Below are 6,000 nucleotides of genomic sequence, written 5' to 3' on the forward strand. Positions count from 1 at the left end.
CTAGCTCAAGCACAAGCTTGCTAGCTAGCTCAAGCTCAAGCTAGCTAGCTCAAGCTCAAGCTAGCTAGCTCAAGCTCAAGCTAGCTAGCTCAAGCTCAAGCTCAAGCTAGCTAGCTAGCTCAAGCACAAGCTTGCTAGCTAGCTCAAGCTCAAGCTAGCTAGCTCAAGCTCAAGCTAGCTAGCTCAAGCTCAAGCTAGCTAGCTAGCTCAAGCTCAAGCTCAAGCTAGCTAGCTCAAGCTCAAGCTCAAGCTAGCTAGCTAGCTCAAGCTCAAGCTAGCTAGCTAGCTCAAGCTCAAGCTAGCTAGCTAGCTCAAGCTCAAGCTAGCTAGCTCAAGCTCAAGCTCAAGCTAGCTAGCTAGCTCAAGCTAGCTAGCTAGCTCAAGCTCAAGCTAGCTAGCTAGCTCAAGTTCAAGCTAGCTAGCTAGCTCAAGCTCAAGCTAGCTAGCTAGCTCAAGCTCAAGCTCAAGCTAGCTAGCTCAAGCTCAAGCTCAAGCTAGCTAGCTAGCTCAAGCTCAAGCTAGCTAGCTAGCTCAAGCTCAAGCTAGCTAGCTAGCTCAAGTTCAAGCTAGCTAGCTAGCTCAAGCTCAAGCTAGCTAGCTCAAGCTCAAGCTAGCTAGCTCAAGCTCAAGCCAGCTAGCTCAAGCTCAAGCTCAAGCTAGCTAGCTAGCTCAAGCTCAAGCTCAAGCTAGCTAGCTAGCTCAAGTTCAAGCTAGCTAGCTAGCTCAAGCTCAAGCTAGCTAGCTCAAGCTCAAGCTAGCTAGCTCAAGCTCAAGCCAGCTAGCTCAAGCTCAATCTCAAGCTAGCTAGCTAGCTCAAGCTCAAGCTAGCTAGCTCAAGCTCAAGCTAGCTAGCTAGCTAGCTCAAGCTCAAGCTCAAGCTAGCTAGCTCAAGCTCAAGCTCAAGCTAGCTAGCTCAAGCTCAAGCTCAAGCTAGCTAGCTCAAGCTCAAGCTCAAGCTAGCTAGCTCAAGCTCAAGCTCAAGCTAGCTAGCTAGCTCAAGCTCAAGCTAGCTAGCTCAAGCTCAAGCTCAAGCTCAAGCTAGCTAGCTAGCTAGCTCAAGCTCAAGCTCAAGCTAGCTAGCTAGCTCAAGCTCAAGCTAGCTAGCTCAAGCTCAAGCCAGCTAGCTCAAGCTCAAGCTCAAGCTAGCTAGCTAGCTCAAGCTCAAGCTAGCTAGCTCAAGCTCAAGCCAGCTAGCTCAAGCTCAAGCTCAAGCTCAAGCTAGCTAGCTAGCTCAAGCTCAAGCTAGATAGCTAGCTCAAGCTAGCTAGCTAGCTCAAGCTCAAGCTCAAGCTAGCTAGCTAGCTAGCTCAAGCTCAAGCTAGCTAGCTCAAGCTCAAGCCAGCTAGCTCAAGCTCAAGCTCAAGCTAGCTAGCTAGCTCAAGCTCAAGCTAGCTAGCTCAAGCTCAAGCTCAAGCGAGCTAGCTAGCTCAAGCTCAAGCTAGCTAGCTAGCTCAAGCTCAAGCTAGCTAACTCAAGCTAACTCAGCTAGCTCAAGCTAACTCAAGCTAGCTAAAGCTAACTCAAGCTAACTCAAGCTAACTCAAGCTAACTCAAGCTAGCTAAAGCTAACTCAAGCTAACTCAAGCTAACCCGAGCTAACTCAAGCTAGCTCAAGCTAACCCAAGCTAGCTAAAGCTAACTCAAGCTAACTCAAGCTAATTCAAGCTAACTCAAGCTAACTCAAGCTAACTCAAGCTAACTCAAGCTAGCTAAAGCTAACTCAAGCTAACTCAAGCTAACTCAAGCTAACCCGAGCTAACTCAAGCTAACTGAAGGTAGCTAAAGCTAGTTCAAGCTAACTCAAGCTAGCTAAAGCTAAGACAAGCTAACTCAAGCTAACTCAAGCTAACTCAAGCTAACTCAAGCTAACTCAAGCTAGTTCAAGCTAACTCAAGCTAACTCAAGCTAACTCAAGCTAGCTAAAGCTAACTCAAGCTAACTCAAGCTAACTCAAGCTAACCCGAGCTAACTCAAGCTAACTCAAGGTAGCTAAAGCTAGTTCAAGCTAACTCAAGCTAGCTAAAGCTAAGACAAGCTAACTCAAGCTAACTCAAGCTAACTCAAGCTAACTCAAGCTAACTCAAGCTAGTTCAAGCTAACTCAAGCTAGTTCAAGCTAACTCAAGCTAGCTAAAGCTAACTCAAGCTAACTCAAGCTAACTCAAGCTAACTCAAGCTAGCTAAAGCTAACTCAAGCTAACTCAAGCTAACCCGAGCTAACTCAAGCTAGCTCAAGCTAACCCAAGCTAGCTAAAGCTAACTCAAGCTAACTCAAGCTAATTCAAGCTAACTCAAGCTAACTCAAGCTAACTCAAGCTAACTCAAGCTAGCTAAAGCTAACTCAAGCTAACTCAAGCTAACTCAAGCTAACCCGAGCTAACTCAAGCTAACTCAAGGTAGCTAAAGCTAGTTCAAGCTAACTCAAGCTAGCTAAAGCTAAGACAAGCTAACTCAAGCTAACTCAAGCTAACTCAAGCTAACTCAAGCTAACTCAAGCTAACTCAAGCTAGCTAAAGCTAACTCAAGCTAACTCAAGCTAACTCAAGCTAACCCGAGCTAACTCAAGCTAACTCAAGGTAGCTAAAGCTAGTTCAAGCTAACTCAAGCTAGCTAAAGCTAAGACAAGCTAACTCAAGCTAACTCAAGCTAACTCAAGCTAACTCAAGCTAACTAAAGCTAGTTCAAGCTAACTCAAGCTAGCTAAAGCTAACTCAAGCTAACTCAAGCTAACTCAAGCTAGCTCAAGCTAACTCAAGCTAGTTCAAGCTAACTCAAGCTAGCTAAAGCTAACTCAAGCTAACTCAAGCTAACTCAAGCTAACTCAAGCTAGCTAAAGCTAACTCAAGCTAACTCAAGCTAACCCGAGCTAACTCAAGCTAGCTCAAGCTAACCCAAGCTAGCTAAAGCTAACTCAAGCTAACTCAAGCTAATTCAAGCTAACTCAAGCTAACTCAAGCTAACTCAAGCTAACTCAAGCTAGCTAAAGCTAACTCAAGCTAACTCAAGCTAACTCAAGCTAACCCGAGCTAACTCAAGCTAACTCAAGGTAGCTAAAGCTAGTTCAAGCTAACTCAAGCTAGCTAAAGCTAAGACAAGCTAACTCAAGCTAACTCAAGCTAACTCAAGCTAACTCAAGCTAACTCAAGCTAACTCAAGCTAGTTCAAGCTAACTCAAGCTAACTCAAGCTAACTCAAGCTAGCTAAAGCTAACTCAAGCTAACTCAAGCTAACTCAAGCTAACCCGAGCTAACTCAAGCTAACTCAAGGTAGCTAAAGCTAGTTCAAGCTAGCTCAAGCTAGCTAAAGCTAAGACAAGCTAACTCAAGCTAACTCAAGCTAACTCAAGCTAACTCAAGCTAGTTCAAGCTAACTCAAGCTAGCTAAAGCTAACTCAAGCTAACTCAAGCTAACTCAAGCTAGCTCAAGCTAACTCAAGCTAGTTCAAGCTAACTCAAGCTAGCTAAAGCTAACTCAAGCTAACTCAAGCTAACTCAAGCTAGCTCAAGCTAACTCAAGCTAACTCAAGCTAACTCAAGCTAACCCGAGCTAACTCAAGCTAACTCAAGGTAGCTAAAGCTAGTTCAAGCTAGCTCAAGCTAGCTAAAGCTAAGACAAGCTAACTCAAGCTAACTCAAGCTAACTCAAGCTAACTCAAGCTAGTTCAAGCTAACTCAAGCTAGCTAAAGCTAACTCAAGCTAACTCAAGCTAACTCAAGCTAGCTCAAGCTAACTCAAGCTAGTTCAAGCTAACTCAAGCTAGCTAAAGCTAACTCAAGCTAACTCAAGCTAACTCAAGCTAGCTCAAGCTAACTCAAGCTAGTTCAAGCTAACTCAAGCTAGCTAAAGCTAACTCAAGCTAACTCAAGCTAACTCAAGCTAACTCAAGCTAGCTAAAGCTAACTCAAGCTAACTCAAGCTAACCCGAGCTAACTCAAGCTAGCTCAAGCTAACCCAAGCTAGCTAAAGCTAACTCAAGCTAACTCAAGCTAATTCAAGCTAACTCAAGCTAACTCAAGCTAACTCAAGCTAACTCAAGCTAGCTAAAGCTAACTCAAGCTAACTCAAGCTAACTCAAGCTAACCCGAGCTAACTCAAGCTAACTCAAGGTAGCTAAAGCTAGTTCAAGCTAACTCAAGCTAGCTAAAGCTAAGACAAGCTAACTCAAGCTAACTCAAGCTAACTCAAGCTAACTCAAGCTAACTCAAGCTAGTTCAAGCTAACTCAAGCTAACTCAAGCTAACTCAAGCTAGCTAAAGCTAACTCAAGCTAACTCAAGCTAACTCAAGCTAACCCGAGCTAACTCAAGCTAACTCAAGGTAGCTAAAGCTAGTTCAAGCTAGCTCAAGCTAGCTAAAGCTAAGACAAGCTAACTCAAGCTAACTCAAGCTAACTCAAGCTAGTTCAAGCTAACTCAAGCTAGCTAAAGCTAACTCAAGCTAACTCAAGCTAACTCAAGCTAGCTCAAGCTAACTCAAGCTAGTTCAAGCTAACTCAAGCTAGCTAAAGCTAACTCAAGCTAACTCAAGCTAACTCAAGCTAACTCAAGCTAGCTAAAGCTAACTCAAGCTAACTCAAGCTAACCCGAGCTAACTCAAGCTAGCTCAAGCTAACCCAAGCTAGCTAAAGCTAACTCAAGCTAACTCAAGCTAATTCAAGCTAACTCAAGCTAACTCAAGCTAACTCAAGCTAACTCAAGCTAGCTAAAGCTAACTCAAGCTAACTCAAGCTAACTCAAGCTAACCCGAGCTAACTCAAGCTAACTCAAGGTAGCTAAAGCTAGTTCAAGCTAACTCAAGCTAGCTAAAGCTAAGACAAGCTAACTCAAGCTAACTCAAGCTAACTCAAGCTAACTCAAGCTAACTCAAGCTAACTCAAGCTAGCTAAAGCTAACTCAAGCTAACTCAAGCTAACTCAAGCTAACCCGAGCTAACTCAAGCTAACTCAAGGTAGCTAAAGCTAGTTCAAGCTAACTCAAGCTAGCTAAAGCTAAGACAAGCTAACTCAAGCTAACTCAAGCTAACTCAAGCTAACTCAAGCTAACTAAAGCTAGTTCAAGCTAACTCAAGCTAGCTAAAGCTAACTCAAGCTAACTCAAGCTAACTCAAGCTAGCTCAAGCTAACTCAAGCTAGTTCAAGCTAACTCAAGCTAGCTAAAGCTAACTCAAGCTAACTCAAGCTAACTCAAGCTAACTCAAGCTAGCTAAAGCTAACTCAAGCTAACTCAAGCTAACCCGAGCTAACTCAAGCTAGCTCAAGCTAACCCAAGCTAGCTAAAGCTAACTCAAGCTAACTCAAGCTAACTAAAGCTAGTTCAAGCTAACTCAAGCTAGCTAAAGCTAACTCAAGCTAACTCAAGCTAACTCAAGCTAGCTCAAGCTAACTCAAGCTAGTTCAAGCTAACTCAAGCTAGCTAAAGCTAACTCAAGCTAACTCAAGCTAACTCAAGCTAACTCAAGCTAGCTAAAGCTAACTCAAGCTAACTCAAGCTAACCCGAGCTAACTCAAGCTAGCTCAAGCTAACCCAAGCTAGCTAAAGCTAACTCAAGCTAACTCAAGCTAATTCAAGCTAACTCAAGCTAACTCAAGCTAACTCAAGCTAACTCAAGCTAGCTAAAGCTAACTCAAGCTAACTCAAGCTAACTCAAGCTAACCCGAGCTAACTCAAGCTAACTCAAGGTAGCTAAAGCTAGTTCAAGCTAACTCAAGCTAGCTAAAGCTAAGACAAGCTAACTCAAGCTAACTCAAGCTAACTCAAGCTAACTCAAGCTAACTCAAGCTAACTCAAGCTAGCTAAAGCTAACTCAAGCTAACTCAAGCTAACTCAAGCTAACCCGAGCTAACTCAAGCTAACTCAAGGTAGCTAAAGCTAGTTCAAGCTAACTCAAGCTAGCTAAAGCTAAGACAAGCTAACTCAAGCTAACTCAAGCTAACTCAAGCTAACTCAAGCTAACTAAAGCTAGTTCAAGCTAACTCAAGCTAGCTAAAGCTAACTCAAGCTAAC

This window comes from Convolutriloba macropyga, unplaced genomic scaffold, assembly GCF_964194025.1.
Source record: "Convolutriloba macropyga unplaced genomic scaffold, txConMacr16.3 SCAFFOLD_739, whole genome shotgun sequence".
Taxonomy (NCBI): Eukaryota; Metazoa; Xenacoelomorpha; order Acoela; family Convolutidae; genus Convolutriloba; species Convolutriloba macropyga.